At 31.7% G+C, this 11,904-nt stretch overlaps 1 pseudogene; it reads right to left on the reverse strand.

Annotated features, from left to right (window-relative positions):
- Positions 1–1,951: 1,951 nt before the first annotated feature.
- Positions 1,952–8,302, reverse strand: LOC143628933 (uncharacterized; annotated as a pseudogene).
- Between the last annotated feature and the right edge of the window lie 3,602 nt (positions 8,303–11,904).

The following is an 11,904-nucleotide window of genomic DNA, read 5'->3' on the forward strand; positions in this document are numbered from 1 at the left end:
TTATTCTTTTTATTTTGAGTTAATGGTCATTTTCGTCCCTGTGGTTTGATATTTTTGCCACTTCGGTCCAAAGTCTGAAAATTTATCAATTTAATTTAGTTTTTTTTTCTATAACCCTGAAGAGCATATAACCCAAGCCCAAAATCATCGAGCATCAACCAAAACAGGTCCGCATTTACCCTGTCGACAACAGTATTCATACCCTCTCCCCTCGTATTTAGTTTCCATACGGTTCCTAAACTCTCCCCCATGATGGAATTCAATGGTAAAGTGGTCAAAGCAATTCCCTGAAACTGAATTGTACGGAAAAAATTAAAAATCGTTTATTTGATGAATGCATAATAGTTAGGGTCTAGAGATTAACATATCGTAACGAAAATCTGGGTCGAAATCAACTATTATGCATTAATCAAAGAAACAATTTTTAGTTTTTTATGTACAATTCGGTTTCAGGAAATTACCTTGACCACTTTACCATTGAATTCTACAATGGATGAGAGTTTAGGAAATGTCTAGAAACTAAATACGAGGCGGTATGATTAGTATTGTCAACATAGTAAATGCATACCTTTATTGGAGGTTGCTCGATGGTTTTGGGCTTGGATTATGCTCTTCACGGTTATAGAAAAAAAAGCTGAATTAAACTGAACATTAAAATGACAAATTTTCAAACTTTGGACTGAAGTGGCAAATGTATCAAACCACAGGGACTAAAATGACCATTAACTCAAAATAAAAAAGAGAAAGACAAAAATACCCTCAAACTAACGGCATAGCTGGATGCCGTTAGACGGATGAGACGTAATTGGCTAATATTTAAAACTATGAGGACTAAATTGACAAAATTTCAACTTTTGGACTGAAGTGTCGTAAGTAGCAAACCACAGGGACGAAAATGGTCATTAACTCTTAAAAAAAATTATAGGGATGTTGAAGCCAGTTTTGAATGGTTTCAAGACAAGTTTACGAGGGGGGGGGGGAGGTTAAAATTATTTCACAACATTATAGAAATGCACATCGATGGTTCGTCAGCTTACAACCTCTAATCCACATGATAAATATGATGAATATTTAAGTTTTTCTAAAATCACTTCACATGAATTCATAGAATACATGTCATAACCTGACCAACAGTGGACTAAAGTTGATTGTTTGTAAGCTCAAGACACTAATTAGAAAGTGACGGTATTTATTAATTTATTTCAATAGTTCCAACTCAACATCGTTCAAAATAAAATCAAATAACTTATCCAAAACGTCACAATTATTTAATAACCTAAAGGGAAAAACTAAGTTGTTCAAACTTCAATCATCACATATATGCACATGTAACGTGCGTAAAAATAATCACATATATGCACATATAACATGCGTAAAAATAATAGAATTGTTAAATATATACGTGAGCAAATCACAAAAATAATATATAATATGACAAAATACACAATTCTAGGAGGATGCGGTAAATACAACATTTAATGTAATATATAACAATTAAAGTCCTTCAATATGAGAAAAGTAAAACTACTACAATAAAGCGTATGATCATACTAAGAAGGATGAGGATAAAGTCAGCAATACAATATATAAACACATAGTCAATCATTCATATAACAATTGAACAAGCAAATACATGTAAACATATATATATATATATATATACTAGGTTAGTTGCCCGTGTAGAACACGGGTTTAAGAAATTTTATTTTATAATTCTAAAAACATTTGAAATATTTGAAGAAACAATGTGGTATTAAATATTAAAGGTAGAAGCATATGTTTAATTTACTAACACATTAATCTTAAATATTATATGGTTGGACACAATATAAATGGTAACATAAATGATAGATTTATTCATGTAAAGTGAAAAAAGACACAAAAACTGATAAATTGTTGAAACTAAGGAAGAAAGTAAGTTACAATCAAATTTGACAAAGTGAAACATAAATTACAAATCTCGAAATATCTCTTTGTAAACAACATTAGATGTCTTATTTGTAAGTTTGCCATCTGCGTCGAATATTAATAATTTGACTCCGTCTCTACTCTTCACTCTTGATAGTGCCACATACAACTGTCCATGGCTGAAAACCGGATGCTTTAAATACAAACCAACTTTTGATAGTGACTGTCCTTAGCTTTTGTTAATCGTCATTGCAAAACATACTGAAATTGGAAATTGTCTTCTCTGAAACTTGAAAGGAATCTTGTTATCTGTAGGTATCATATTTACTCTGTGAATATATGTGCGAGTACCAATATTACCTCCAGATATTATTTCAGCTACTACGACATGTTTTTTAAGAGATATGACTCGCAGCCTAGTACCATTACACAAACCAATTTGATGGTCAATGTTTCGGAGTAACATAACAGGAACACCCACCTTTAAGACCAATCTATGATTTGGCAATCCGGAAATTTTAAGACCGTTTAACACGTCGGGCGAGTATAAATTTGCTTGCAACGGATCAACGAAGTCTTCTGTTGGACAGATACTATCTGAGCTAAGGTACTCCTTTTCATCTCTGGGAAAAAGTGAGATCAATCGATCATTAATGTCTTGGACATCTTCATTGGTAGGTGCAAGTATTGCTCTTTCACGAAAGAATTCAATATTTTTGATATTTTGTAGAATTGAAGGATAAACAAAATCAATTAAACTTTGAATCGGATCATACGAGTCATTGATCAAAAGATCATGAGGTATGTCTATTGTTGCTTCACCATCATTTGAACCACCGACATTTCCCTCGCCTATATCCAACAGCCATTTAGCAAACTAGTTTGTCTGCTTAATATCAGATGCTTGAGCTCCGATGGTTAACCGCATGTTTTTTGTTAACCTAAGAAGTTTGCATTTACCCCAAATATAGGAAGAACATAAAGATGCATTCACAATCTGTTGCCTGCTTCCGTTTGTAATAACAGGAAGAACTTGCCTAAAATCACCACCAAAAACAATAACTTTACCTCCAAATGGGATTCCCGAATTGATAGAAGTATTAGGAGTTAATACGTCCGTCATTGTTCTATCAAGAGCTTCAAATGCATGTTTATGTATCATTGGGGATTCATCCCATATAATCAATTTTGTTTCCTTTAGTAAATGCGCATCATCACTTCCTGGTTTTATGCTGCAAGTTGAGTCCTCGTTAAGATTTATAGGAATATGAAATCTGGAGTGTGCTGTTCTACCTCCTGACAACAGCAATGATGCAATACCACTTGAAGCAACATTCAATACAATTTGACCTTTAGATCGTATTGCCACAGATAATGTCTTCCACAAAAATGTCTTTCCTGTTCCACCATAGCCGTAAAGAAAAAATACACCTCCTTTGATAGCTTCAACTGCGTTCATGATTTCGTCAAACACTTTTCGTTGTTCATCTGTTAATGAACTTATAAGGCTGTGAGACTCATTTTGTAAAGTGATTGTGTCATAAGAGAGTTCGTCAACAATTAAACGATTGTTTGAAGAAGCTATAGAATCGTGATCAGGATACGGCATAGTTTGAAATCTACGTAGGCTTGAGTTATTTCGAAGTAGGTACTTCTCAATCTCACACAAAGTTAAGTTCTTAATTTGAGTTTCTGGAAGTGATAAACCTGCAAAATTGTATTAATAAAATATAAACAATATTATATGAAGTACGTATATGAACAAAACATAAAAACGAAAAACCAAATTCATTAAGGATGGTAAAAATTGAAAATTTATAATTAATCTTCATTTGAAAGTATAATATGGTTCATATATTTTAGTACTGAATAACGAATTGGAGTACCTGGAATATTCAATATTCTTTGTTGTGTGTAAATAATGCCATCTGATAGATATTCCCATGTTTTTTCCCACACAAAATCAGGTCTAGAAAGAGAGCTGGACAATAACATTGATCCAAATAAAGCACGAAGATAATAACTAGAACCGGATGCACTCGCCTCCTTAATTGCTTCAATATATTCCATGTCATCATCGAGTAGTCCACGTGCATAGCAAGCATCTCTAAATGTAGGATATGTCTGGCCATCTACCATTCGAATATCATCAAAAGATTTTGGTCCTTTGACTTTGTTTAGAAGAATTCTCAAGAAATACGCCTCACCGAGAGACGGAGAAACTTGATGAATTCTTCCAATTGAAAAACCCTGCTTTCGTCGTTCCCACTTTCGTTGTTCAAGTTTCCAAACAAACTTAGTAGGAAATTCAACATAAGTAAGGTTTCGTGCTTCGTCATTAATTTGGTTACACAACATCCAAGCTGAAAACATTGATGAAGAAACTGATGGTTTGTTAAGGATATCATCAATATCATCATCGGGCCCGTACGTAACCTGTTGTTGACCAGGGAGATGGAAAGGAAGCCTAATTACTGAAGGCGAGTTGTAATGTACTTCAAATGCAAATATCCTCCATGCTGCTTCACACGCAGAAAGGTATCGACAATCATAATATTCTCTAATTTCATCTCTTGCTTTATCTTGATCATCTTGATTGTCAGCGTCTACAACAGCAACTGTAGCCCTGTCAGGACCTTTCTTAATGTATTTGAATAAATACTTTATGGATGCAGCCTGATTACACCACTCAACGTTAATATGTGCTTGGATATCTTTTCAGAAGCGTTTAATTATATGGCACGACACTTCTGTTGTCTAAGTCCACAACAGACTTTTTAACTGTGCATCCAGAATCTCTTCTTCTGTATATAGGATAACCATTTGAATCAATAGAATTGTGAGGTGTAAACTTTTTAGGGAACTTTTTAGAACACCTTCTATTAATCATGCATGAACAGTTCATGTTATCATAACCACAAGGACCATGCATCATGAATTCACTCACAAGGGAATATAATTCATGATCTTCCTTCTTGTCTGGAATCTCGGCCGAAATAAACGGGTCAATATGATCAACAGTAGGAAGCTTGTGATCAGCATGCATGAATAAACATATATGGGCATGAGGCAACCCACGCTTTTGAAACTCTACGGTATAAACAACTACATAAAAAATGAATATTATTAATGTTCGATATAAATTGGAAGTTGCTAAAAAGAAGACTATGTTTAACAAATACTATTATATTAAGTAAATAATAAAGTAAATCACCTGCTTGAACCTTTCCCAGAACTTCGTCTTTTTTTAAGTCTTTGATTATTGCATCAAGCTTAACTTTAAATAATCTACACATGATGTCAGGCCTGTCTTCAGGATTAATGGTGGTACTATTCAGGAATCTTTTAACTTCAGGCCATTTAGGATTGCATGTTATAGTTATGAAAAAATCTGGATATCCATACCACCTACAAATATCCATGGCATCTAGGTAGTTTTGCATCATGTACCAAGAACCTCCGGTAAAAGATGAAGGTAATATCACACGTTGACCAACGCGGGCCATGTCTTGGTTTTTGGTATTTTTTAAGTTATGAATATTCTCATATGACTCACATCTAAGAACCTTTTGTTTTTTACGTATGTAGTTGAGTCTTTCGGTTTCAATCATTGTGTATATATCAACTAACTGTTGTTGAAAAAGTCTTCTTCCATTCAGAGGCAATGAGAAAATATTTGGCCTATCTTGAATTATGTACGCAAAAAATTCTCTCATGGTGCAGTTTGGCCGTTTACTTTTTTGTAAGCTTCTAAAATCTCTATGAGGGATGTCAACCCTGTAACAATCATCACCGTAAATATAGAAAAGTGGATATTGAAGAGGAACGTATGAAGGATGCAATTCACTTATATGCTTTAGACTTCCCGTTTTAGTTTCAACAATAATGTCTCGAGGCTCAATATTACCAATATCACCAACAATCAGCGCAGCAACTTCAGAAGAACTCGGCAAGTTGTATGTTCTTCCATCTTGTTGTCTTCTTCCAATAAGACGCAACTTAAGGTTAGCATGAGGATTTTCTTGAAAACGATCTCTTGCCATCCTATAAGATTTCACCAGCTCATTATGAGAATCTAACATACGCTGTAGATCCTTTATTATCTCAAGATCTAGCAAGTTGGAACCTCTTGTAGATTATTTTTTTGATTGACTGGTAGGAATAAGAATATTCGTTTGTCATTATTTAAAAAAAATGACATAAGGTCAAATGTGTAAAAATAGTGAATTAATTGAGTTAATACATACCTAAATAAGCATTGTCTATTTGAGACTTCATTTTCCGTGTCATATATGTATAGTTGCGAAAACTTTGGTTTTGATCCATTCTCTGGCAAAAGACTTCCAATAGAATGATAATTCTGACCGCTAATCCTAAACACGAATGGAGCGTTACCTCTATTAATGGAGGAATCAACCTTTCCGCCCATTGATGTAAACGCGAACATAGAATTGTAGCGTCTAATGTTCTTTAAGAAAAACTTGCTTTTAGGACCAACATTGCTAAATAGATCTTTGTAAGCTGGCGGAGCATCTTTAAATTCAGGTAGCTCTACCTTACCGTAACCACAACATAGGAAATAAGTTGTTTTTCCTTCTTTTTTTTTCCTATTCCACCCTCATTTTTCCACAATTTTGCATGGCATAATTCACATATAAGATTCTGATCACCATGATCCAAGTAATCTGTTAAACTAACTGGTGGTCAAAAAATGTATGTGCATTATTAATTGGAATTGTTGTATTATAAGTACCTGTTGAGATTCCTTTGAATGGGTCTTTAACCAAAACTTCGACATCAACTTCTTCATCTGACGTCAAGTCAAGCATAGGTATAGGATTTGTAATCCGCGAGTTACTTATTAGTTTACGCTTTCCTGATGATAACTTTGTTAAAGAAGTAGATGCACAATTGCTGGATGCCATGATAGGTGAAGAAATATAAACTCGACGAGTATCACATAATGAGGTAGACCTGTTGTTTTTGGAAGTAGATGCCCCTGGGGAAAAAAATTAAGATTTAAAATATGGTAACATGAGCAAGTTGATAATAATTGATATTATCGTTTATGTTTAAATTATGAAAAATAACCAGTAAACGGGTATCTTACCACTATTGATATCACCTAATGAAGTTGGATTCTTTGTATTTTCATGAAAAGTTTGCAAACTGCTTTGATTTGTAATCATTGTATTTGGTGTCACATTTTCTTTGCCCTGTGTAATTGATGTAGAATTTATTGATGACGAAAAAGGTTTATTAGACTTTTGGGTGTTAGGAGCAATATTAGATCTCCTGCTATCTAGAAGTAGCTTTCTTGATTTCCTGGCCTCTGAAGCATTTAACTTACGAACGTCGGCTGAAGATATAGCGGTTCTTTGCATGTCCCCTACATAAAGAAAATAATTGTAGAAATGTTGTTCTACACGGACAAATTTAAATTTTCTGAATTACAAAAATGAACGTAATATAATACAAATTGAAAACTTACAATTTGAAGCATGACCGTTGACAGGCGCTTTAGAGGATGATGCACTTTCAGGGGTGTTGCTTTTAGACATTTCCTTGTATAATAGAGTGCAAATAGAAGTATAAGAAATAGATTTACAAAGTAAAAAACAACTATTTAATGTTATCTATTAATTTTATAATATCGATAAATTAAAATGTTTTTGTAATATGACTTCGTGTTTTAAAATTACATATACAATTTCATTGAGCATTTACAGTTGAAAACTTGAAATTCATGCTAATGACGTAAAGACAAGGAAAATAGTTTGTAGATATTACAAAGTACAAAAGTTTTATATCTAATACGAAACTATAATAATTATGTTATATATATATATGTATATATATATATATTAAAAATTAAACTTGTATTTGTGTTTTAAATCTATTGTAGTTAAGGACAGATTGTATATTCTTTTAAAGGTAAAATGTGTATAAATGACTTAAAAAAAATCGATGCTAAAAACTAAACACATTCCCAGTTTAGACGGATTGAAACTTATAGCAGTGGGAGCAAGGAATTATTTAGTTGAACAATATTGGATTTATTGATATGTAGATCTACTTTCCTGAATTTTACCGCCTCTGAAGCATTTGCATAACGAACGTTGTTTACATAAGCTGTAAAAAATAAAAAAAATAAAATAAACATATTATTAGATGATGAGTTAAGTTTAACATAAGTAACAAATAAATTTATTTACCATTAGAAATGTCAGATAAAGTAGTTCTTTGCATGTCCTCTACAAAAGAAAAGAAAAAAAAGATAAAAAGTTGTTGTAAGGGTTATATAATACAAAATGGAAATCTTACCATTTGAAGAATCGCCGGTGTGTGACGCTTTAGAGGAAGATGAAATTTGAGGGGTTTTCCTTTTAGCCATGTCCTTGTATATCTATAAGGTGCAAATATAATTAAAGTCAACAGTATGCAGTCAAAGACTTCATATTTAGAGGTGATGGGATTCCACCGTTTGTATTACACGATTGAGCTTAATTAGAATACAAAACCTTAAAAGTTATAAAATCGAAAAAAGATTTATTAGTACTATATTTTTAACAGTTTAGATGGTATTGGTTAATAAATGCCACTAAAAAGGTATTTATTTAATTCATATTATTGTTAATTAATCTTTGTTTTGTTATAGCATATGCATGCAATCATACGGAAGCATAAAATCAATAAAAAAGCCTTTTTTTATATAGGTAACATATGGGTATTTTAGTGACATGAGGACTTAAATATTTCCTCTTCTAATTTAGGTCTAGAGTGTTATTTGTGCAAAAACACTACGCACACGAGATATGTAGGAATGCGTGTTTGTTTTATAACTTTTATTTTTAGATATCAGATATATGATCAAAGAAAAGAAATAGAATATTATTATTAACATGTATCAATTAGAAAAAATATAATAAAATTCTAATTTGTCTTGTAACATATTAAATTTGTTATGTGAAATTGCATATATTTATAGGATTATTCGTCCGAATAGACTCACATCATTAACCACTTACAACGATGAAAAGTTATCACAACTCTAAATGCCTAACAAATAATTATATGCATATATACGACAACTGAATATAGTTGTTTTTGAAGCATAACGTAGTGTTATAATGGTCTATGGTGTGCCCTTGATTGGTGTAAAAGCCAAGAAAATAAGAGCAACCAAGATTACAATCGGAATCAAGAGGAGCAGTTGCGGTGGCAATACCAACGGTAGAACAACCAACATGAATGCCTAACTTATTTAATGTATAAAGTATTTATTATGAAATATAACATTTACTAAATAAAAATAAAAGAGTAATGAATTAGTTACTTGAATGACGAACTTTGGTGTAGTACTATGATAAAATATCACACCCGGTAGAGAAGAGCTTTGTGGAACACTCTGTGTAAAGAAAAGCTTTGTGGAACACTTTGTTTATTAAAGAATATAAAGCAAGGGCAAACAGTTTACATATATATGCTATTTAAAGTTGAAATTAGTTAGGTAAACTTTTCCATATAGGCTTACGTTAGGTAACAAAATTATTTGATATGACAAACATATTCTTTTATGTTAACAAAAATAGATTAAATTTAAAAGTTAAAAATCAATCTATGCCCATGATTTACGTTAGTAAATTTTGTCCTTAATTAAAACAATTATAAATTGGGGTAAATATATATTTATATAAGTCAAAAGTTAACATAGATAATGGATTGAGCATAAACCAGTCAACCTAAAAAAGTATATATTTAAAATAAATTTACCTAATTAAAGAATTATTGAATGGGCGTATATTAGTCCGAATCTTTAGCTGCAGGAGTATTGAATTTTCGTCATCATAAATTTAAATTTAATGTCTATACGAAAAAAATTCTGTATTATATTGTTTTTGAATGTCTATTTTTTTTTAAGTTTTTCGTGTCTCATGTTATAAAAAAAATTCTCTTTTTAAAAGTCCAGACTTAACAGAGTAATTTGATTGAGCATAAAAATAGAATTTTTGTCATCATAAATATAAATTTGATGACTTCAATGAAAAAGTAATATCCATGTAGGTAGTTTTTTGTAGAAATATAAATTTTGTTAAAGTTTTTCGTATTTTATCTTAATTTTGCATGTAGGTACTTTAAAGTCATACATATACCTACTAATGTAGAATTGTATTTTAATGAAAAAATTAATTAATAGTAATTGGAATATTTTTTGTAGTAATTATACTTTAAGGAAGTGAAATATTATTTGTCTATAATATTAATTTGAAGTTTTGCAAAACATATGTACCACATAAAAACATAGCAATAACCAATCATAAAATTTTATCAAAAAAAGGAATCTCCATGTAGTCAAACAAAAAGAAAAATCTCCAACACAATCAAAACAGAAAATATAAAGAAACATAGTCTCAGCAAACCATGCAAAAAAAGACAATAAAAAGGAAAGTTTTTTAAATTAAATAGGAACCAACTACTACTTCTCGGTTTTAGGAATCAACAGCGTCTGATTCCAATTTGCATCACGCAAATCCTTTGTGTGAATCTTCTGTTGTTTAGTTGATGACAGAGCGGATGACTCGTCAACGTCGTATACATCTTCAAGATTACGCTTCAAATCAACACTGGCAGCCGTGCCCATACTTTCATTGCTATTGGAAATCGGGGACCCATTGTCAGCGGTACATGAAATAGAATCCTATATAATAAAAAAGTAAGGAATTATAAGTTCAATATAGTTAGTTTGATTTAAGTAGATAGCGAAAACATAAGTAAAAATAGTAGATAACCTTCAAAGAAACATCCGTCTGTAATGGCAACTCTGAGTTACTTGGGTTCACCGAATCAGAATCTTCAACCTTCATTTTGTATGTAAACTCACATGCTTTACATGTACAGTTTTGACCGGTTTATTATATATAAATGAAGAAATTAACAAATTACCTGATTATTATAGAAATTATTTTCGAGCTTTGAAATAATGTTCAGATCTTCAGTCAGTTTTGTAATGGAAAAATACTCAGCATTGTTATCAAGATTATAGTTCTTGATCTCGATCCTAAAGGCAAACTTTCTTTCTAATAAAACGTTGAAGGCAGCAGGAAGAGTTAAAAATTCAGCCGACTGTGAAAAGCATCAAATGTTTTAATTTCAAATATAAAAAGTTATAGAATTTCACTATTATAGTAATGTTATTATAAAACGATTCAAAAAAGACAAAAAGTTTACTTGTTCCTGTTCGTCCAGCACGTCTTTAGCAATTCGTCCTATAAGCTTGTTAGCCTCCCGCTCAAACATTGTAAGAGTCACAGTCCCTGTGCAATCTTGGACTCGTATGGGGATCTTGTATCTTAAAAATATGATTAAAATAAATTAAAAAGATAAAGCATGGTTAATATTGTAAAAAAAAAAGTTAAAAGATTTGAGAACCTAATCATAGGAGATGATACAATAGTCTGAGTGCAATTGTCATTGAGACATTTGTACTGCTTCGCCACTTCAAAATCGGCTGGATTCTCTCCCTTATCAATTCTGACGGTTGTGGTTTCAACTCCATTTTTACATAAATCACAACTACGATAATTCCATGATTTCTCAATGCATAGAGCTTTGATCTTACCAACAACAATAAGGGATTTAACCTATCCAGAAATAAGAGAATTTTAATAATGATGTTTCAATGAATCTAAAAACAAAAAATTTAAAAAACAATGACATACCTCTTTGATTTCGTTAATTTCACGAATGTTGATGAAATCAATATCATTAAGAAATTCGTCTTCCAGTGACGAGACCATAGAGGTACCAACGGACCGATGAGAGGATGTTTCTTCACCAATGTTATACTAGAAACTGGTGTGATGAAACATTATTTGTTATAATGAGTAGGTAACTTTTAATAAAAAAAATCAAGACTTGTGGATGGTCTATTTTCATGTGTTACCGTGTTTTGATAATAGCTTTTATCAAAACAGAATCAATTTTTAAATAATATTA

The sequence above is a fragment of the Bidens hawaiensis genome, unplaced genomic scaffold (assembly GCF_021521415.1).
Source record: "Bidens hawaiensis isolate Kalapana, Puna unplaced genomic scaffold, B.hawaiensis_p1.1 tig00005104_1, whole genome shotgun sequence".
NCBI classification, from domain to species: domain Eukaryota; kingdom Viridiplantae; phylum Streptophyta; class Magnoliopsida; order Asterales; family Asteraceae; genus Bidens; species Bidens hawaiensis.